This window comes from Mesoplodon densirostris, chromosome 19 (assembly GCF_025265405.1).
Source record: "Mesoplodon densirostris isolate mMesDen1 chromosome 19, mMesDen1 primary haplotype, whole genome shotgun sequence".
Taxonomy (NCBI): Eukaryota; Metazoa; Chordata; class Mammalia; order Artiodactyla; family Ziphiidae; genus Mesoplodon; species Mesoplodon densirostris.
Genome location: NC_082679.1, coordinates 55664722 through 55689022, shown reverse-complemented (window position 1 = coordinate 55689022; position 24301 = coordinate 55664722). Strand labels below are relative to the sequence as shown.

Below are 24301 nucleotides of genomic sequence, written 5' to 3'. Positions count from 1 at the left end.
ATTAAGCACCTTGGCACCCTGCCCAGCTTGTAGTGATAAGTGCTTCATACACATTAGAAAGAACTACTACTGGGCCTGGTACCTGTAGTTACAGTGGTAGGAATAATAATTCTGTCCATCACATTTCTCTAGAGTGGATCTAAACATACCTAAAGGCTTTCCCAATTCTGATTTCTCCAGCGTCCTGTTGGTTCATTCCATCCTTTCATTAATTTTATTAACTCCTACTCGCTGTCAGGGCCTTTAGGAGATGCTAGAGATGGAATGATTGCCTTTTAAAAGGTAGCTTCCTGCCCTTGTGGACTGCATAGCTTATAACCTTGTCAGAGTGTCTATGTCCATTCAAGAATCCTAGAGCCATGCAATTGCAACTTTGGTAAGTGCTTCAAAAGAAAGGTGCCTGATGCAGTGAAGGAATGCTTGACTCAAAGGGGTTAAGAGGAGGCATGTGCCTATGACTTTCTGCTCATTGAGAGCCCAGACCCACCCAAGTGGGAGGACCATGGGTTTGTAACTTATGTGCAGGTGGTCATGTTATCTTACAGCTTGGCTGCCCACCCAAGTGTGAGGAGGACTGAGTTGTTTCACCTGTGGAGCTTATAAAAGCACAGATGCTAAAGGACCATCCCAGATTTGATGAATCCCAGTTTATCATGGTGTGGCCTGTGCAGTGATATTTATCCCAAGCTCTCCAGATGATTCCAAGGCATATTGCCTTAGAGCATCAGCTTTCTAAAGGCAGTGACTACATTTTTGTGTGTTTGGACCCTTAAGCCACAGATCTCTATTATATTACCAATTCCCAAAAGACAAGATTGGTTTTCAGTGAAAAGAGAAGAATAAGAAATATATATGCATTATTTTAAGTGTGTGTGTGTGTGTGTGTATCTGTATCTGTGTGTACCTATTCTTTGTCACCCATTGGTGATAAAGTGTCCTAATTTTTATTTTATGAAATGATGTTGCTATAAGATGGTAGTTTGGGGAATAAAGGCAAAAATTACATGTAAATATTAATCAGCTACAGTTTCTATTTCCAGTCCAAGAATTCCAAAAGTCTAACAACTCCTTGCTTTTCATGCTATGTATTTTCTTGAAAATTTCCTTGTAAATCATACTTTGGGTGGAAACATTTTTTCAGCAGCAGAATTTTTATTTTTTAATGAAGTGTAATTGACATATAGCATGTTAGTTTCAGGTGTACAACATAATGATTTGTTATTAGTAGCTATTGTAAAACGTTCACCATGTAAGTCTAATTAACATCCATCCCCACACATAGTTAACAAATGTTTTTCTTGTGATGAAGACTTTTAAGATTTACTCTTATCAACTTTCAAATGCAATGTAGTGTTATTGACTATAGTTGCCATGGTGTAGGTTACATCCCCATGATTTATCTATTTTATAACTAGAATTTGTACCTTTTGACCCCTTCATCCATTTCGCCCACCCCCTGCCAACCATCAATCTGTTCTCTGTATTTATGAGCTTGGTTGTTTTTGTTTTTTCTTCCAGATTCCACATATAAGTGAGATTATATGATATTTGTCTCCCTCTGTCTTATTTCACTTAGCATAATGTCCTCAAGGTCCATCCATGTTGTTGCAAATGGCAGGATCTTATTCTTTTTTATGGCTGAGTAGTATTCCAGTGTGTGTGTGTGTGTGTGCGTGCGTGTGTGCGCGCACGTGCATTTCTTACATCTTCTTTATTCATCTGTCAGTGAACATTTAGGTTGCTTCTATATCTTGGCTATTGTAAATAATGCTGTAATGAACACAGGGGTGTGTGTATCTTTTCAAATTAGTGTTTTTATTTTCTTCGGATAAATACTCAGAAGTGGAAATGCTGGATCATCTGGCATTTCTATTTTTAATTTTTTGAGGAGCCTCCATACCATTTTCCATAGTGGCTGCACCAATTTATATTCCCACCAACAGTGCACAAGGGTTCCCTTTTCTCCACATCCTCGCCAAAATTTGTTATTTTTCATCTTGATAATAACGGGATGTTATTTTATTCTTATTCATAAGGTAAATCAAATGCAGTTTATCTTAATCTCCAGCAGATCATTTTTCCTCCTCCTTTCTGTTTATTAAGGTATTTAAAAATATTGATCAGTTCTCTTGACACAAATTTCTAATGCCTATGTTACATTTGCTTTCTCCTAAAACTTTCTTCTTGAAATAACACTAATGACTAACATTTTTGTCTGTACCAGGTATTGAACAAATATCAAATTCTCATATCAGCCCCCAAATAAAGCTATTATTTTCTCATTTTTTAGATGAGACCACTTAAACTCAGAGAGATTAAACAGCCTCTTAGCTAGTGAAAAATGTCACTTAGGTAGTGACCAGGACTTAAAACTAGGTTTAAATAACTCCTTGCCTATTCTATGATGGTGGGCTGTCTCCACATACAAAGCAATGAATAGTCTGTAAACAAACACTTAAATTCATAGGGCCCTATATGTGAAGTGAAAAATCTCTCAGAAGTGAGATCAGTTTCCTTCCCACCCACACTCCACCCAAATGACTGCTAAAGTTGTATTTTTAATGTACAGTGATATCAAGTTTAATGGATACTGGGGGATAAATCTTTATACAAAGCTTTATACAAAGCTGATGGACTTGAAAAAACAAAATCATTGTCAATCTTGTGAAACCCTGTTAATTTGAATCAAATATCTTGGCAACAGTAATCCCACTGCGCTACGTGCAGGGTTCATAGCCAGAACCAAGTGCAGTGATGCAAACCTGGCCTAAATGAATCCGACTAGACGGATATGTCTCCATGTGTGGCTTACATTTGCCAGAGATACTTGAAGAAAGAATGGATCTGGAGTGAGAGTCATATGAGAAGCCACTGGACCATAACAGGCTGGGCTCATGGAGGGTTTAGTTAGGCTGCTTTATATCGTAGTTTAGGGTTTAGACAACTGTCCACTGGGCTATGCATGATCTCAGTACGAGCTGCCTGGCCCCTGCTGGCTCAGACCTACCCCGTTCTTCGTTTTGAATGGACTGCACTTCCCCAAGCAGCCTTTCATTTTGAGACCCCTGCATTAAGCCCGTGGAGACTGTGCTGAACCAGGTGACTGGCTTGAAAGTGTGCACATTGGGTTCTAAGCACAGCTTGGCTTCTCTCTAACCTCACAAGCCACACCCTCCTCTGGACATCCGTTTTCACCTCCATGGTGACCAGACGGTGACTAGGACCGCTTTCAGTTTTAAAGTTAAATAGTATCCTTAAAAGTACAGCTGACTTTTGATGAAGTTGTGATCAGCACATTACTCCTTTTCTGGTATCCACTGATTTCTTACTGTGGGTCCTTTTCCTTCTTTAATGACTGCCTTTCCCTGCTCTTTTAGGTACATTCAGCTCTCCATACTGTCTGAAAATTCCCCCTGCCAGCCCACTCATCAATCAGCATAGAAAAAGATTTGATAGTTGCCATTTATACTTTCTAATTTAATGCCTCATTAAACTTAATCATAAGTGAAATACACCATTCCTATTACATCTTTTAGCACTTAATGATATTTTGCACAAGGATCTGCCATCTAGGATGTAAATTCCATAAAGACGGAGGCACTCGTTCATGGAACAAATATTTTTCATGCCAGGAGCTGACTAGGCACTGGGAATACAGCAGTGAGTCAGTAGAAGTGCCTGCCCTACTGGAGCCTAAACTCAGTGGGAGGAAATGGACCCTAAGCAAACACATTTATAATTATCAGAAGGTAAAATGTTAGGAAGGAAAGTAAAGGCAGAGGATGGGCATGGGGAGGGGTGGGGTGGGAAGTTCATACAGGGTGGTCAGGGAAGGTCTTGCTGAAATTGACGTGAGCAGGAAGGAAACGAGGGTGCCAGCCAAGTTGGGGAGAGTGTTTTTGGCAAAATAAACAGGACTAACAAAGGCCCTACACAGGAACATTATACTTGGCGTATTTCAGGATCAGCTGTCAGGCCAGTATAGCAGGTGCTCAGTTAGTGAAGGACAAGCATTACAAAATAAAGTCAAAGAAGAATGGGTGAGTTCAGATCATGAAAATCATGAAATTAACATGACACCGCCCAGGTAGGCCATGATGACCACTTTGACTTTTGCTCTGAGCTGGACAGGAGCCACCCAAGAGTTTTGAGCAGAGAAGGGAAATGATAACCCTTGACCTGGATTATCTCCTTTCCCATAACATTACCAGTTGTGCCCAGCATGTAGTATGTGCTCAGCAATTTGATTAAATGATTCTCATTAGTTTTGTTCAATTTCCTGTACCATGACTGGGTATCCTCCATATGGAAGGGACTGCTTTTCTGGTACTGAAGTTTCCGTGAACATAGGTAGTCAATGGAATTATTTTCTTAGTTAATAGCAGTGTGAATTACATTTTTCAAAGCCAAGGCACATTGTCCAATTCACCAAGCCACCTTCTCCCCCCTTGGCTGGCCCCTGCTTGAAGAAAACAATACCTTTTCTTTCCGTTCAACTTGAAACCAAATACAGTTGTCATAGTTTTTGTTACTGTTTTCAGATGTTATCGTTCGCATTAATTCTAACCCCAGCAGATTATAGGTTGTTCATAAGGCTCTTTGCAGGTATTAAAAGGGAAATTGGTAGAATCTTCACTGACACCCCCTCTTCCCCCTTCCCCTGGTTGTGGGTATTGATACTTTATCAGGAACACCCAAAGAAGGACTTGTTATTTGATGTGCCTAGGTCCCAGCTTGTTTGCAGCAAGCCTTTTCTAGTTTTCTCTAAGATGGAGGAAACATAAAGGGTTGGTTTCTAATCCTGCCACTTTTCTCTTCCAAATGCACGTATGCAGTGGCATTTAATTTATGCATATAGGTAGATAGAGATTCCTGTCTTTAGAAGTAGCCTGACATCTTTTAGGTTAAAAAGGAAAGCAGGGCCTCCCTGGTGGCGCAAGTGGTTGAGAGTCCGCCTGCCGATGCAGGGGATACGGGTTCGTGCCCCGGTCTGGGAGGATCCCATATGCCGCGGAGCGGCTGGGCCCGTGAGCCATGGCCGCTGAGCCTGCGCGTCCGGAGCCTGCGCGTCCGGAGCCTGTGCTCCGCAACGGGGGAGGCCACAGCAGTGAGAGGCCCGCATACCGCAAAAAAAAAAAAAAAAAGGAAAGCAAAATATAAGTGCGTGGGATCATGGACCATCTACTGGATAATGTTGATGTAAGGATGGCAGCGTAGTGTGTCCAGTACAACTTTCTGCGCTGTCCAAGGTGGTAGCCGCTACTGCATGTGGTTAGTGAGCACTTAAAATGCGGCTGGTGTGACTGAGGAACTGCACTTCTGTTTCATGTTAATGAATTAAATAGTTACATGTGGCTCGTGGCTCCTGTATTGAGCAGAATAGATTTGGTGGGTTGTAGGAGTTGTCTACAGGAAGTCAGCAGGGCGGGGTGACTCTTTAAAAATTGAGACCAAAGGTTCTTTTTACCTTTGATCTACCCAGTTGCCTGCAAAAGAGATCCGAGTACCTTCCTTAACTACCCATTCCCAATTATTAAACCCTTGTAAGTCTACATTCTTTTTTTTTTTTTTTTTTAATTTGCCTGCGCTTTTCCGTCTTTACCACCATGACTTAATTTCCGTTGCCATTTTCTCTTGCAAAACCCCAGGCAGTAGCCTCTGCTGGATTTCTTAATCTCAATTCTTAACTTCGTTTTGATCCATCCTCCACATTGCAAGCACATTAACTCTCCTCAGGATTAAATCCCCAATTAATCTTCATGTTTTGAAGGATAAAGCTCACAGTCCTTAGCTTTAATGAGCTGAATGGCTTTTTCTCTTCACAAGTTGTAAAATTCTGGCCATTTCTGTGTCAGCTGAATGTAAGTTTTCCTAAGGATGTTATTTTTATTTGGAATCACGTGTGGGTACACATTATCTTTTTCGTATTTGGGGACTTTAAAACATCTGCCACTTTCCACTTCCAAAACCATATGCGTGCCAGTGCACAGGACCATTCTGTGCTTGATGTATCCAGGAGCTGCAGGCAACGGAGCCTCTCTCTCTTTCTTTCACCTTTGCTCCCTCCCCTGGCTATCCTCCTCTGCCCCCTACCACCACCTTGTTCACCTGGCCTCCCTCAAGATTAAAGACTAAGCTTAGATAGCCCTTCTTCTAAGAAGCCTTTCTAAGAATTTGTTGGGTGTCCTTCCAGTGGTCTCCCAAGCTCCTTGGGATGATGGGGGCGGAGCAGAAGGAGACTGTCTTGGGATGTCTGTTTAGCTGCTGGTCTCCTGGTCAGTATCAGAGCACCTGAGGCAGGGCCGGAACTGTTTCGTTCCTTATCTCCAGGGCCTAGGTTAGCATCTAGCCCGTTGTAAATACTCAGTATTTGTTGAATGAATTCATCTGACAGTCACATGCTGTCATGTGGGGAGTTTTCCAGACCCCAGCCTCCCCCGCCCCACACCCCATCAAAGTAACAAACAAAAGAAAACCCAACTCCTCACGTAGACTGGAATCCTATCAACATTTTGTGGAGCTGCTAATACCATGTTTGGGATACTTTGGTTTTTGCTTATTATTGAATCACACCCTGGGTTCTCCAGGTAATGACTACTTAGGTGACGGCCAACAGTGTCATTAGTGGCTGCTACAAAAGCGTCATGTGGACATTACTCATCCAATCAACGAATACTTACACATCATCTGCCATGTGCCAGACGCTTTCTTTTATTGAAGTGTAGTTGCCGTACCATATTATATGTTACAGGTGTGTGATATAGTGATGTGTAACTTTTAAAGGTTATACTCCATTTATAGTTATTGTAAAATATTGGCTATATTCCCCGTGTTATACAATATATCCTTGTAGCTTATTTTTTTACCTAATAGTTTGTAGCTCTTACACCCCTACCCCTATCTTGCCCCTCCCTACTTCCCTCTCCCCACTGGTAACCACTAGTTTTTCTCTATATCTTTGAGTCTGCTTCTTTGTTATATTCACTAGTTTGTTGTATTTCTTAGATTCCCCATGTAAGTGATAGCATATAGTATTTGTCTTTCTCTGTCTGACTTAGCATAATGCCCTCCAAGTCTATCCAGTTGCTGCAAATGGCAAAATTTCATTCTTTTTTATGGCCGTGTAGCAGTCCATGGTATATATGTACCACATCTTCTTGATCCATTCATCTGTTGATGGACGCTTAGGTTGCTTTCATACATCAGACACTAGTCTTGATGCTGGTAAGCTTAAGGATGAAAAACGGGCCAAAAACATACAAGGTCCCTCCTCTCTGCTACCCCACATGCTAGAAGGAAAGATAAACAGCCAGTCTGTCGGGAAACACGATACTTTTAGGCAGTGAAGTAGCAACTAAAATAGGCCAGCCAGGCACTCACTGTGTGTCAGTCACTATTCTAATATTATACTAGAATATTAATATATTATTAATGCTAATGTTAATATTAATTACCTGTAATAATTATTGATGATTAATATCTTTGCTCAGAGAAAGTCTATATCCGTCATTTGTCCTCAGGAAACTGAGGCGCAAGCAGTCAAACAGCTCAGCCTACGTCACAGGTCTTACAAGTAGTGGAGCCAGAACTGAAACCCAGACTTTTGGTTCTGGTCTGTGGCACAACCGCAACGCTGCCTGCAGTGAGGACATACGAGGGGTGTTTTTGATTAGATGGTCGGGAAGAACTTCCTGAGAAGGCGAATCCAGAGTTTCGGAGAGCAGGGCTTACAGCGTTCCTAGTGGGGAAAGCCCGGAATAGGTCTGGCACGTTGAGAGAACCACAGAAAGACCCGGCTGCTTTAATACTTCTTTAGAGGGGAGTGTGGGAGGTTGGTGGGGGCGGGCGAGCGTAGTGGTGAGAGAGAAAGTCAGAAAGAATATAAGAGCAGGGCTTCCCTGGTGGCGCAGTGGTTGAGAATCCGCCTGCCAGTGCGGGGGACACGGGTTCGAGCCCTGGTCCGGGAAGCTCCCACATGGCGCGGAGCAACTAAGCCCGTGCGCCACAACTACTGAGCCTGTGCTCTAGAGCCCACGAGCCACAACTAGTGAGCCTGCACGCCACAACTACTGAAGCCTGCACGTCACAACTACTGAGCCTGCGCTCTTGAGCCTGCGAGCCACAGCTAGTGAGCCCACATGCCACAACTACTGAAACCTATGTGCCAAGCCTATGTGCCCCAACTACTGAAGCCCACATGCCACAACTACTGAAGCCCACATGACTAGAGCCCATGCTCCACAACAAGAGAAGCCACCACAATGAGAAGCCTGGGCACCACAATGAAGCGTAGCGCCCACTTGCCGCAACTAGAGAAAGCCGGCGCGCAGCAACGAAGACCCAGCGCAGCCAAAAATAAAACAAATAAGATATATAAATTAAAAAAAAAAAGAATATAAGAGCAGGCGCCATCTTTCTCACTCAAGCTCTGTAGATGAGTCCACAGCACCCAAGTGAAGGCAGCAGCCATCGGGTAAATAAAGAAACTGCTGGAGAGCAAAGTTATAATGCTACTCATAGTCTTGGTTGTTGATAGATCATGTAAAGATGTTAGCTGTGATCTCAGTTCACGTTATCTTAGCTATGGTTGGAGAATCAAATAAAACTTTTTTTGGCAGACGTTAAAGAACTCAGCATCCTGCTACTGATTTTCTCAGTGTGATCATGGTAAACCACTGATATGCAGTCTGTAATCTCTGATTAAAGCAGAGATGTGACAGCAGGAGTAGTTCACTTTAAACTGCTTTACATGGAAATAAAAGAATGGGTTGTGGAGTAAATTGCAGTGTGTGAAGCACGAGCAGTGAGTTACGATAGAGCCGTCTTCGTGCCTACACTCTTAAACAGTGCATTTTGAGAGAGCTTCCAAGAACCTAGTTACCTGGTTGGTTGGTTGGTTGGTTGGTTTTAATTTTATTGAAGTGTAGTTGATTTACAATGTTGTGTTCATTTTTGCTGTACAGCAAAGTGACTCAGTTATGCATATATATACAGTCTTTTTCATATTCTTTTCCACTGGTTTATTACAGGATGTTGAATATAGTTTCCCATGCTATACAGTAGGACCTTGTTTGTTTATCCATTCTATATATAATAGTTTGCATCTCCTAATCTAGTTATCCGTTTTTATCAGTAATCTGGAAGCCTGTACATACTTGGTTTATTGAAATGCAACTTATCTTAGTTCAAGAGTGGCCTAAGCCATCTGACATTCTGAATAACTTTGTAAACTGATCCATGGCCCATGACAGACTAATCTGTAACTACTAGCATTAGATGGAAGTGACCCAACATGTGGTAAGAAAACCTCTTCCTGTCTTCCTGCTACTCTGTGCTTGTAACAGGAAGGGAACTTGCATGGAGGTTGCATAAGCCAAGGAAATCTGTGAGAGTGTGAGGAAAAACTTGGAAATCATGGCGTACGCGCAGGTAATCCCTCAGTTATATGTTAATGAGTTAACAAAATACGCGTTGGCCTTACATCCTATGTCATTTTTGTCTTTCTGAAGCTGAATCTGGATGGAGGGTATTCACTTCATTGAAGGCAAACAGTCCTTTGCTATTTTTGCCCCCAGGCTCCCTCCTCCACGCCCAGCATCTGTTTAGAGTAGAAATTTGGATGCTACGGAAGGCAAGTTTGGTTCACAGAGCAGAAATGTTTACCCAACTGCAGGCTTCTGTAGTTTGTTTCCTGCACGAAGGTACCGAGTATTTGCAAACACACAGACCTCACAGGGTAAATAAACTAGGCTTCTCTTCCAGCCTTCTAAGAAAGCTGTTTATCTACCTGCCTCATGAATGTCTGTCACCAAGCAGTGTGCTTTCCAGGGGTTTCCTAATGTCATCCCAAGCAATGCTGAAAATTAGAATTCTCTTATTGTCATTTTACGGACGAGGAAGCTCAGACTAAGGTAGGTCATGCAAGGTTGCAAAGATTTTATGTGTTGGGTGAGAACTTGAATCTAAGTCCAGACTCAGAATCCCAGCTCTTTTTCTTTTTGCTCAGTATAGACTCTTTATAATCAGGTATATTCCTCAGTTATTAGGTTTTTGTGCGACAGGTTTTGGGAGTTAGCCTTGTCCTAGGTGATCTGGCAGGGTGTGAAAGAAGGATAAAGAACTGCCTTGGAAAATAAGACGTGACTCTTATACAAGCCACGCATCACATGCAGGTTGAATTAGGGCAGAGGTCACAAAGGCAGATGTCCGCAAGAACCAGACTAGTAGTGTCGTGAGGGACATGGGACAGTGGGGAGTGGTGAGGACTGTGATAAACTGGAAAGTATCCTATATCCTTGCGGGGCAGCCACTCCTTAGCAGGTGCCCAATACACATTAGAATTTCTGACTTCCTTGAATAATTGGATGAAATGACAATATTGGGTTCAAATTCCTACATGGGAGAAAACGTTAACACAGAGTTGAACAGCAAAACCTACTGAGGAGGAGTTATGTCAACAGGATGGTGGAGTAGAAGTTTCCAGTGCTTGTCCCCTCATAGAACATCCATCCACGCATGGAAATATCTTCACAAAAGTGAACTTAGATGAATTAAAGACTTAAAAATAAGACCAGAAACTGTAAAACTACTAGAAGAGAATACAGGTAAAATGCTTCTTGACGTTGGTCTGGGCCATGAATTTTTGTATGTGACCCCAGAAATGCAGGCAGAAAAGGCAAAAACGGACAAATGAGTGGTTGAGAGTCTGTCTGCCGATGCAGGGGACATGGGTTCGTGCCCCGGTCCGGGAAGATCCCACATGCCACAGAGCAGCTGGGCCCGTGAGCCATGGCCGCTGAGCCTGCGTGTCTGGAGCCTGTGCTCCGCAACGGGAGAGGCCACAACAGTGAGAGGCCTGCGTACCGCAAAAAAAAAAAAAAAAAAAAAAACAACGGACAAATGAAATTGCAACAAATTAAAAAGCTTCTGTATGGCCAAGGAAACAATGGAAAAAGTGAAGAGACAATTCACAGAATGAAAGAAAATATCTGTACAACGTACATCTGATAATTGGTTAATATCCAAAATAGGTAAGGAACTCACCTCAATAGCAAGAAAACAAATATCCTGATGAAAAAATGGGCAAAGGACCTGAATAGACATTTCTCAAAAGAAGACATACAAATGGCCAACAGGGCTATGAAAAAAATGCTCAACATCACCAATCAAGGAAATGCAACTCAAAACAACAATGAGGTACCACCTCACACCTGTTAGGATGGATATTATCAAAAAGACGAGAGATAACAAGTGTTGGCAAGGATGTGGAGAAAAAGAACACTGTGGATGGGAATGTGCCATCACTAAGGAAAACAATATGGAATTCTTTCAAAAAACAAAGCAGAGCTACCATATGATCCAGTAATTCCACTTCTGGGTAGATATCTGAAGGAAATGAAAACGAGGATCTCAAAGAGATGTCTACACTCCCATGTTTATTGCAGCAGTGTTCACAATAGCCAAGATGTGGGATCAACTGAAGTGCCCATCAATGGATGAGTGGATAAAGAAAATACACACACACACGTGCGCATGCAATGGAATATTACTCCGCCATAAAAAGGAAGGAAATCCCGTCATTTGCAACCACATAGATAAACCTGGAGGACACTATGCTAAGTGAAATAAGCCAGACACAGAAGGACAAACACCGTATGATGTCACTTGTATGTGGAATCTAAAAAAGTCACACGCATAGAATTGGAGAATAGAATGGTGGTTGCCAGGGACAGGAGGGGAAATGCAAAGATCTTGGTCACAGGGTACTCAGGCAAGATGAATAAGTTCTGGGGACCTAATGTACAGCATGGTGACTATAGTTAATAATACTGGATTGTAAACTTAACATTTGCTAAGAGAGTAAATCTTAACTGTTCTCAGCACATACACAAAATATATGGGAACTCTGTGACATGATGGGTATGTTAGCTAGCTTGACTTTGGTAATCATCTCACAGTGTATTTGTATATCAAAACATCGTGTTGTACATCTTAAAGATATACAATTTTTATTTGTCAATTATACCTCAGTAAAGCCGGGGGAAAAGAATCCTGCTGAGGGCCAGGTTGGGCCTGGAGGCATCAGTTTGTAGTCTCTGTTCTAGAAGATTGGTCTTCAAACCCTAGGCGTTCAGACTCTAGAAGGGCTGAGTTGAGTACACGTGTCTTCATCTTTCAGCTGGGTGTTCAGCTGGGTTGAAGATAGGACCTCAGGGCTCTAAAAGGGGTCTGCTATTAGGCGACACAAACAATGAATAACGTTCCTTGCTATGTGTGTACCACGCTGTCAAGCGAGTTTGCTATCCTGTGAGGAAATTGTATTTGGCATCACAGTAGGTTACCTGCGTGTCATACCAACTGATAAAAAGAATAGAGTGTCAGATGTGGAAGGGCCCTTAAATCATCAAGTCCAATGTCTTCATTAAGTATACGAGAAACTAAACCATCTGCTGCTTGTCAGTTGTGAGACGTTGGGTACCTCCTTTGTTCTCCCTTGATCCCATTTCCTTTCTCTGTAAAATCAGGGGGATGAAATACACAATTGCTAACACCCCATAATCCTGTGATTATTTTCCTTGGTTTTACCTTAAGGCAGGGGGTGAGGAGGGAAAGGAGAAGATAAATAACTGAGGAAAATTGGGACCAGGCGTTTCCAATATGGTGTCTCTGGCTCCCACACCCCACCCCTGGGAAAACTTGGGAAGTCCAGTCAATCATCCAGCCTCTGTGTGGCTGCCCAATGGGATGCCACCACGTGGCGGACGTCATCACATCACTAACAGCTGGTTACTGGCATGGCTTCCAGCTCCAGCTGTCTTTTTAACAAATGAATGCTGTCAGTTCCAAGGGAGGTGGGGAAAGGTGGGGTGGAGAGTTTGACATAAACCATCACCACTACAGAAACAAGTAAAAACATGTGTCTTCCTGATGCTGTGCCTCAGCAGACAGCCGCCTTGAGAATGGAGGAACATCACTTATTCCAGAAACGGTTGCTCCACTATCTTGTAAATACAGCAGACACTATTTATACAGCTCCAGCTGAATCATAAGACTCATGTCAGATCTTCGTTGTAGGGAAATCACTGTGTTCAGCAAACATGTATTAAGCACCCACTACATAAATACTCTCCAAACTCAGAAACCAAAGAAATTTGGATAGTGAGAATTTAAATAGCAAGTCATACCAATAATGTATTAATTATTTTCAGATAGTGAGCAGTTAGGATTTTGATAGCCAGAGATACTAACCTTATATGAAGTATTCATCTTAATTGACACAGAGTTTAGGTGTCAATACTTGAATACCTCTAGCTAATAATATTTAGTCTCTTTTAAAAAAGAAACCTGAAGCCAAAGATGTTGCATAGTAAGAACTGACAAACTAGATGTCAGTTAATATATGCTCATTATGTAATTTTCTTTTCTTCTCTAAATTTTTGGCATATTTCCCAATAATGCCAGGCAGAATACAAAGTGTCTAATCAGTTTATCTGTCACCGTTAACAGGAGGCAGAGGGTCCCAGCAGCTTGGGTCCAACCGGTTTTCTATTCCATAGATCGACTCTTAGGGCTTTTCCCTTCAAAACCTTCAGTGGTCCCTCACTGAACAAGAGTTAGAATATTATCCTCAAGAGGTGGTGTGCCCTGACTTTGCACTCCCACAGCATTTTGTGTATTCCCTCATTCATTGCAGGATGGTGGAGAAGCCTACTCCAGAGGCAGGCAAATCAGATGAATCAGGAAAAAGGTACAGTATGTCTGATTAGTTGGTTATATGTTTGTCTCCTGTTGTAGAAGCATCCTTAAGTGCAGGCTCCGGTGTCCTTTTGTCTCCTTTCGTACCGAGCATGTTTCCTTGTTCCTATAGCTCATTAATGGATTCCACAAATATTTACAGAGCATCTACCATGTGCCTAAACGCCGACCATATGAAAATGAGCAAGAGAGAGACAAGCCCTAGGCTTTAGGGAGCTAACAGGAGTAACAGGCAATAAACACATAAGCAAACAGCTTACACAATGGACCGTCAAGTAGGGATAAGGGCTGTACAGGAAAATAAAGCTGATTGAGATGGAGAGTGACAAGGTCTGCTTTATTTTTATAGGATGGTTCAAAGAGGTCGCCTTTGGGCAGAAATCTAAATGAAGTGAAGTAGTTGGGAAAAAGAACGTTCTAGACACACAAAACAGCAATCACCAAGTTCCTTGCATGGGTTGGCTGTCCTGTTAATGGAACAGCAATGGAGCCAACGTACCTGGAGTTCAGTAAAAGAGGGTAGAAGGTGGATCCACATTTCTTGTTCTGGCACTTATCTTGTGATAATACAGCATGAATGTGACCTGTTCAAAGTGATGCTTTAGAAAAGTAATTTCGAAGCAGAAGAGGGTGGGGACTGCCAACAGAGAGATGAGATAGGAGGTCACTGCTTTATTCTCCACCTGGGGTGACACAGGACTAAGCTGGAGTGAGAACACAGAAGGACAGAGTCTGGAGCTCAGAGGTCCCTCGTACATCGATGTTGTCAGCACTGCGAATCGCGTAGTTCTGCGTTCTGTAGGACACTGTCTGAAGAAGATGGGATAGTGAGATTGGGAGCCCAAATTTAGATTCTGAAATTGACATTAAAAAACGCAACTTGGATATTAGTTCTGAACATCTCCTCCCAGACATTTAGCACACCCCGTCCACCGTCTTCCAGAGGATGCTGACATGACATGTGACGGAGGAGGACTGTTATTAGCAGACACAGCACCAAAGCCTCCAATGATCTGGGGGAAAGGCAGGCTGCATGGGCCCATGTGAAGTTTGTGGCACATCTGGTTTCTATTAAATGCAGACATGCTATAGCTGTCTCTCCTTGGTCACTCACAATTAACCAACAGCCGATACAGCAGTCACGTGTTTTCCAAATGACATCTTTCCTTAAGCTCCCTTTGAAATGATCTGATTCTTGAGAGAGAGCTGGAGCAGAGGGTCATGTGACCCAAAGCTGTCAGATGGCTCCTACCTTCGTCTTCCCTAGATGAGAAAATCTTCATGACCGCACTGCTTGTAAGGGTCATGTAGCTTTGACATCTGTCTTTCTTGTTGATTGTCAAGGTATAGCTAGCTGTCTGAGGGGCTGGGAAGATAGGCTTTCTCTTTTCCTTATTACTCTGTAGATCTCTCCCAAAGACGTACGAGTTGCCTATGACGTCCAGGGTGTGACATAGCTGTTGCAAAGCCAAAGAGCCCAACACTGCTCGGAAAGTACTCACAGGGCACTAGAAGAGAGCAAACCAGAGCATTGCAGGGTGTAATTAGAGCTAGATCAGGCCTGTCCAGTAAGGCCACATTTGGAGGTTGAGCCAGTTTTCTCCAGATCCATGGAGACGCTTTGTCAGTGAACACCGTTCAGCACCCTCTCTTTGGGGTGACAATGGAGAGGAGAAGCCAAAAGGATGAGTCTCTGATTTTAGTGCCACTTGCCTCCAGCTTCCAGCCTCCATTTCTGGAAGGTCTGAGTGTGTGGCTATCTCTCTGTGTCCTTCAGGTCCCTCTGGAATGGAAGTAAAAAGTCATTGACAGGAAGTTAGGACCTAGGTTAAGCGTGCCTGGAAGTGTTGTGTTCTTAAGTGTCAGTTGTTTGTGCTGCTACCCTACTCCCTGCAGAAACTTATATCCTTTCTGGAATCTTTCTTTTCCTTTTTTATCTAGCTTTACTGAGGTATAATTGACAAATAGAAATGTAAGCATCCACTGAAAAAAAAATTGCACAACCTAAAAGTTGAGAATTATGTTTTATTTGGTGGACAAAACTGAGGATTTAAGCCCGGGACACAGCATCTCAGATCGCTCTGAGATTGTACCAAAGAGGTCACGGAGGAGCCTGGGTATATAGGAGTTTTTGCAACAAAGACCAGGTAGACGGAACATCGGAAGATGACTATTAATTAAAGAAAACCAGACCTCTTGAGTTAAGGAATTTAGCGCTTCTCTATGTATGGGAAGATGCAAGTGTCTGGGCTCCTTGAAATCTTCCCTTTGATGTGCACCTCGGCTCTCTGGGGCCAGCATCCTGTGCTTTTTCATCAAGTCTCCTCAGGGGGTATCACTGGGGGTGGCTACAGTGGCTGACTGCTTGATGGCGGGGGTCCTGTTTCCATCCTGAGTTTCCTCAGGGCTCACCATGGGGTCGGCTGTCATGTGATGGCTGGATGGCTTGCAGCATCCTTTGTTTACTGATAGGGCAGGCAACACTTTTCATTCACATAAGATATTTAAAACGTGCAATGTCATGACTTGTATATACACTCAAAGGATTCCCCTCATTGAATTAATACATTCATCACTGCACATATTTACCTGTGTGTGTGTGTGTGTGTGTGTGTGTGTGTGTGTGTGTGAACATCTAAGTTCTGCCTTCCTAGCAAATATCAATGACAGTGTTTCTGGAACTTTTCTTTTTTTTTTTTTTTTTTTTTTTGCTGTACGCGGGCCTCTCACTGCTGTGGCCTCTCCCGTTGCGGAGCACAGGCTCCGGACGCGCAGGCTCAGCGGCCACGGCTCACGGGCCCAGCCGCTCCGCGGCACATGGGATCCTCCCAGACCGGGGCACGAACCCGTATCCCCTGCATCGGCAGGCGGACTCCCAACCACTGCGCCACCAGGGAGGCCCTGGAACTTTTCTTGACTCCTAGTAGGATGTGTGTTTAAGAGTGAGGGAAGGCTGTGGACTCAGACAGCCCTGGAACACCGAGAGGTAAATACAAGTACCCATCAAATAGAACTGCTCTAGGGGTCAGATGAGATTTTGCAGGTAGAATGCTTTGCACAGAGTCTGGTACGTAGGAAATCATGAACTGTTCCTCCAGATGGAGCAGTAAAGGAAGGTGGAGAGAGAAGGAGAGAGACTCCCCAACACCTACAGATCATGATTAAACCAGTTGGATTAATTTATAAATGTGGAACCATAGATTGTGACTGCTTATACAAACTGAGTGCATTTTTGAGCATTTAATGTTTTTGAAATTACTACTAAAATTTATACAGTTAGGCCAGGGTAAATATATCAACCATTTTGATATTAATACATTGTTTTAAAAAGTTTCTTAGAGGTATTTGCCCTTCTGAGAATGGGCACAGGGATGGAGTTGGACAGAATTGGCATACACCCCTCATCCCCATGTTGAGTTGTGAACCACTGTATTCTGGTCTCATGAGATTTGGACTGTCGAAGTCATTAAGTGTTTATTTCACTAGGTTGTTAATTTGCCAAATAAAAAAGTTTCATCAGCATGTTATGAATATCTGTTTAGAGCTGCTTGAATGGCATAATCTTTACCAGTAAAGATGGTTATGGTTGAAATGCTTTGAAGAAAGGGGCTGAGTTGATTCATCTCTGAGTCAGTAGCATAAACCATTGCACACGGTCAAAGCCGCCTTAGTTAGTATTATTTGGGAGCCAGATTTGGTTACTGTAAGTGAAAGAAGAAGATAATTTATTTTGAGCCTACTGGAGTATTTGAAGAAGTAGCCAATCCCTGGCTAGGAAAGAAAAAAAAAAAAAAACAGGCATTTCTAAGAGCTCCTGCAGCAAGATTTTTGGACCTTTTTTCAAATCCATGATTATCAGTGTGATTCAGAAAGCCACAGGGACTGAGAGTGCCTGGAGGCTCTACCTGCCTGGCTGAGGTCAGGGGTCACCTGGGTAAATCATCTTTGCCCAGTGATGCAGCTGCATGTACCACAGGCATAGTGCTCAGGGAGCATCTCTTGAACGGCTTGGACTGATCTGCTCAGGTGTTCACTGGGAGGAGGTGGGCCTTACCTGTCCCATCTGAACAGATGGCCAGCTTGTAACGTGAGAACACTCGTCCACAGTTATGGTGCATTCTACCCTATACTCCAGAATGTCTGCTTTGCTTTTTTTTCTTTTTTCTCCCAGCAGCAACCATCCATCTAGTCTTTAAGGCTGATCAAAAGCATCCTTTTCTCCATGACGTTGTCTCTTTTCAAGGAGGGCAGGTGGGTAAGAGGTTGGGTTTTCCGAAGGCACTAAGCATAGACTTAATTTAACTAAAGAACATTGTGGAGGAGAAGTTGATGGGCACAGAAAGCATCATGTAGCGGAACAGTCCGTGATTTCATTTCCCATCTCTCTTCCCCATCCCCATCAAAACCAACCACCAAATCAAAACTAAAACCTAGAATTCCAGCAATTCTCCAAGGTAGAAAAATTCATGATTTCACCTCAGTCTTTAAATACCTTCAGTTATGTTTGCAAGAATTTCATTAATATGTCTCTTTTCAGGTCTTAAAGCCTTGTTCAGTCCTTTCACTGTTTTTCTCAATAATAGAACACTGATGCCACTTCCCAGAATCTCAGGTCCAATTGAAGGGGGAAATTTTAATGCACCTGTTAGAACAGGGCCCGGCTTCTCTGCTCTGTTCCCGCAAATAATCAAATATAATAATTATTACAACAGTAAACACATTTGGAGTGTTTTCTTGGCAAGAGCTGTTCTCAGCACTTTAAAAGTATTAACTCACTTAATTCTCTAAAAACCCGATAAGGGGAGTGCTATTATTATTGTCGTTTTACAAATCAGGGACTTGAAAAATGAGAGGTTTGTTCTTGAGAGGTACGTAAACTTCCTCAGGAGATGAGAGAAAAGCTGAAAGGGGCACTTAACCATCACAGGATTGAAAATACACTGTGGCTCTTATTAGCTTCATACCCCCTCCTCTCTCACCAGGCTGTGAGGAATTTGGGGATATTGATGGTATCTGATTAAATTTTTATGGACTGGGCTTTACAGTTTTTTGTTTGGTTTTTTTTTTACATCTTTATTGGAGTATAATTGCTTTACAATGGTGTGTTAGTTTCTGCTTTATAACAAAGTGAATCAGTTATGCATATACATATGTTCCCATATCCCTTCCCTCTTGCATCTCCCTCCCTCCCACCCTCCCTATCCCACCCCTCCAGGCGGTCACAAAGCACCGAGCTGATCTCCCTGTGCTATGCGGCTGCTTCCCACTATCTATCTACCTTATGTTTGGTAGTGTATATATGTCTATGCCACTCTCTCACTTTGTCCCAGCTTACCCTTCCCCCTCCCCATATCCTCAAGTTCATTCTCTAGTAGGTCTGTGTCTTTATTCCTGTCTTACCCCTAGGTTCTTCATGACATTTTTTTTTCCTTAAATTCCATATATATGTGTTAGCATATGGTATTTGTCTTTGTCTTTCTGACTTATTTCACTCTGTATGACAGACTCTAGGTCCATCCACCTCATTACAAATAGCTCAATTTCGTTTCTTTTTATGGATGAGTAATATTCCATTGTATATATGTGCCATATCTTCTTTATCCATTCATCCGATGTTGGACACTTAGGTTGTTTCCATGTCCTGGCTATTGTAAATAGAGCTGCAATGAACATTTTGGTACATGACTCTTTTTGAATTCTGATTTTCTCAGGGTATATGCCCAGTAGTGGGATTGCTGGGTCATATGGTAGTTCTATTTGTAGTTTTTTAAGGAACCTCCATACTGTTCTCCATAGTGACTGTACCAATTCACATTCCCACCAGCAGTTCAAGAGGGTTCCCTTTTCTCCACACCCTCTCCGGCATTTATTGTTTGTACAGTATTTTGAAGAAAGATTACCATGTATATGACTCTGGAAAACATAAATTCCCTTCTAAGTCGTATTTGTAGAGTGAGTCCCATTGATGTTCATATTAACATCAATGAATGGATGAGAAATGCTAGATTTTTGTTGACATACATATTTTTGGTTTTTTTCTCCCAGCATATGAGATTTTTTTCCCCTTTGACGGTAATAGGGAATCGTGAACACACATTCTTTTTTCAAAGTGTGTGTCCACGTGTAAGGGCCTGTTGTCTGTTGTTCCAGCTCTGCATGTGTAGATGCATATGGCAAAAAAATTCTATTTCAGTTTCTTAGGATTACGTACTTTATAGAGAACTGAGGATGTTTTCAGGGTCCACATGCTCTTGGCAAACTTTTATCAGATTTTGTCTCTTCTCTGATCATGGGACTGGAAATGGTTCCACATGTTTTTCACCTGGAACCTGTTTTGTTTGTTTGCTTTTTAATATACTCTCAAATCCCTAATTTTCTTTTAAGAGTCATTATGGCTCTATTTTTTATGTTAGCATTTACTGAGCAATGCACAGCTAAGCACAGTACCTGATAAATATTCATTTATTTAACCAATGAGAAACCCCCAAAGTAGGGATACTTTTATTTCCATTTCACAGATGGGAAAAAGAAGGGGAATAAAAGCAAACAGAAGTTCAGAATGCTTAAGCCCAGCTACCAAGCAGCAGAGCTTAAATTTTACCTCTAAACTCTTTCATTTTTATATTGAGTGCTTCCCTTAATGCATTGTCCTTGTACCATTCCATTTTACCTTGATAATATTTGTTACTTCTTCACAAAATCCTAAAATATTCTATTGCCGATGGTTTTCCTCAATTAAAGTCTTTCTCAGACTTTTCCTTACCTCCTGGTCTTTCATTTCTCTGATGCTTTCTTTTTCTCCTTCCCGAACCCCTGGACGGTGGAATTTTGTTTCATACTGGTGACATTTCTTAAGCTTTTCACTTATTCTGAACTGAGATTTCTCCTTTGGAGTGTCTTCATATATATTGGACAACAAATCAATTATTATTTAGTACTATTATTTAGACAAAAGAGTGGGGTTTTGTTTTGTTTTTTTAAGAATGTGATGTCTTCACCTCTCCCGCCCCACTGGGAGTTAAAGTAGTTGTTTATTTTTTTTCCTGCCAGTTTTATTGAGATATAATTGACATACAGAACTGCCTAAGTTTAAAGTGTAAACCATAATGGTTCGACTTAATACGTCATGAAATGATTACCACAGTAAGTTTAGTGAACATCTGTCATCTCATATAGATACAAAATTAAAGAAATAGAAAAAGATTTTTCCTTTGTGATGAGAACTCTTCAGATTTACTCTCAACAATTTTCATATATAACATACAGCAGTGTTAATTATGTTTATATGTTGTACATTACATCCCTGGTACCTATTTATCTTATAACTGGAAGTTTGTACCTTTTGACTGCCTTCATCCAATTATTCCACCCCCCAACCCCTTGCCTCTGGTGACCACTCATTGGATCTCTTTCTTTATGAATTTGTTTTTGAAGTAAAATGGACCTACAACACTATGTTAGTTCCTGGGGCACAACAGTAATTCAGTATTTCTATACATTTCAAAATGATCACAGTAAAACTAGTTATCATCCCTCATCATACAAGGGTATTACATAATTACTGACTATATATTCCCCAGACTGTACTTTTCATACCCACAAGTCATTTATTTAGTAACTGGAAGAAGTCTGTGCCTCTTAATAGCCCTCACATAGTTCTCTCCCCCTGCGCTTGGCAACCACCTGTCCTCTGTATTTGTGACTCTGTTTCTGTTTTATTATGTTTGTTCATTTGTTTTTCAGATTTCACATATAAGTGAGACCATACAGTGTTTGTCTCTCTCTAGCTGACTTATCTCATTTAGCATAATACCCTCTAGGTCCATTCATGTTGTTGTAAAAGAAAGTGATGTCTTCAATGAAGTCACAGTATTTTTATGTTGCTATAGTTGGAGATACGTTAAAAATTTTTAAAGTGAAAAATAATTTGATTATTGATAACCATAAATATATGTCTTTGCCATTACTTCTCCAGCCAGCCTCATGGGGGCTACTTTGTTGTTCTGTCAGTTAGTCCTTTCTAAAAATAGAAATAGATTAGTGATACTGCCTGTGGAGTTCTTTTTTAATTATTATTTCATTTGAAGTTCTGCTTCATTTTTTTTTTTTTTAAGCCCTGCCTTCCCTGGCTCTTAGCCTCATTCTCCCATCTTCAAAGGCAACAGTGTTGCATCTCTCTGTGCCTTTACTCAGTAGTCAGGACTTCCTCTGACCACAGCCAAGAAATGTTCTCTCTGATTTTTTAAAATTAATTAATTAATTAATTTGTTTATTTGTTTATTTATTTATTTATTTAGGTCTGTGATGGGTCTTCGTTTCTGTGCGAGGGCTTTCTCTAGTTGTGGCGAGCGGGGGCCACTCTTCATTGCAGTGTGCAGGCCTCTCACTATCGCGGCCTCTCATTGCAGAGCACAGGCTCCAGACGCGCAGGCTCAGTAGTTGTGTCTCACGGGCTTAGTTGCTCCGCGGCATGCGGGATCTTCCCAGACCAGGGCTCGAACCTGTGTCCCCTGCATTAGCAGGCAGATTCTCAACCACTGCACCACCAGGGAAGCCCCTGTTTCATTTTTAACAAACCTCATTAACCCATTAAGTCTTTGGTTTTTGATTATTTAATGTGTTTAAGTGTTGGGATACAAGTCACGTAACACACAGACCCGGCCTTCAGGGAGCTTGTCTTATCCTAATTTTCATTGATCTTTAAGGCTGTTCACTCCTAACTTTTTAAAAAAAATTTTGCCTTCATTCCAGCACTTAATTCATCAACTGTTTCTAGAATCTGCAGTCTCCATTTTTCTGTTAAATCTAAAGCCTTTGGTAGAGTTCAAATATGACCTATAGGGAGGGAGTTTTAAATGGAAATTGAGGGAAATTTCTTTTTTTTTTTTTTTCTTTTTGCGGTGTGTGGGCCTCTCACTGTTGTGGCCTCTCCCGTTGCGGAGCACAGGCTCCGGATGCGCAGGCCCAGCGGCCATGGCTCACGGGCCCAGCCGCTCCGCGGCATATGGGATCCTCCCAGACCGGGGCACGAACCCGTATCCCCTGCATCGGCAGGCGGACTCTTAACCACTGCGCCACCAGGGAGGCCCGAGGGAAATTTCTTGAAGTCTGATTTGTACCTGACCTGAGTCCTTTGAGAAAAATTTAGGCCATTGAAATCTAAAGTAGGAAACAACTGCTAACAAATAAAACATATTCTCTTACAGTATCTCCTTTTTAAAAGTATAAAATGGAAAAAATCTGACCAAGAGTCAATAATATATTCAGATCAGATTTTATCCACTGAATTTTTAAACTTAGCAGCTGAACTACAGGACTGAATTTCTAGGTATTCAAATTGGAAGAGATTGAACCATATTGATTGGAAGAGATTGAACCATATTGATGGAAAAGATTGAACACGTGGGAACAATATTCAGTCCAGAAGGGGAGCTGGGAGCAGCTGTCAGCTTAATGCACCCATATCTCCATGGACCTGGGGCCTTTCCTGTCCTTCTAGCCTAGGGGACGCCTAAGGGTGTCCTCATGCTGCAGCCTCTGCTGAGTGGACCTCTAGGTCTCCACCAGCCTCCTCTGCCTGGCCAGCTTCTCCTGTCCTCAGTTCTGAGCTGTCCACCTCATAGTTCTTTCTAGGTTCCCCCTGCATGAACCAGGAAAGGGCTTCTGGGCTCTGTGAAAATACCTGTCCTCAAAAAAACTTCCGAAAACAAACTTATGGTTACCGAAGGGGAAAGGGGGTGGGGGAGGGATAAATTAGGAGTTTGGGATTAGCAGATACACACTACTATATATAAAATAGATAAACAACAAGGTCCTACTATATAGCCCAGGGAACTATATTTAATATGCTATAATAAACCATAATAGAAAAGAACATGGTAAGAATATGTATGTACATATATATGAATATGTGTGTGTGTGTATATATATATATATAACTGAATCACTTTGCTGTTTACCTGAAGCACTGTAAATCAACTATATTTCAATTTAAAAAAATTTTTTCCTAAAAACCTTCCAAAATCAGTCTCCCCTCTCCCCTCACTCTTTCTGTTATTTTCTCTCCTAGAACCCTGCTTGTTTTCCTTCATACTTGACACAAAGGAATATTTCCTACCCAGTTGTGATCATTACTTGTTTCATCCCTGCTTCTCCTATTTAGTTGGAAGCCCATGGGACCACAGATCCATCTTGTCTTCCAAGCCACATTTTGTCAGAATGTCACCTGTGTTGTCACTCAAAATGCTTCATACATTCTACAGTTAAACAGATGGCTCCTTTTAGAGGTACTGGGTTTATATTTTTAAACTATAAAATGTATTTTTGGTTAGACTCCACTGTTTTCCATCAAACCAAACCCCCCAAAAGAATATTTTTCTTCCTTAATATCCAGCCCTGTAAAATGCTGGTTTTGCTAAAGAATTATTCTGAAGTTTTGTCCTTGTTGTCCTAAACTGTAATATAGAGGGTTGTTTGGGCCCTGTGTGTTGTCCCAATATAAGATGCCAATTTTTTTTTTTTTTATTGCTCTCTTAATGCAGAAGTT

The 24301-nt window shown here is 41.8% G+C and overlaps 1 protein-coding gene across 2 annotated transcripts in view; it reads left to right on the top strand.

Moving 5' to 3' along the window:
• ADAMTS18 (ADAM metallopeptidase with thrombospondin type 1 motif 18) overlaps positions 1–24301 on the top strand; it is a 163909-nt gene that overhangs the window by 44017 nt on the left and 95591 nt on the right. The window lies entirely within an intron of this gene.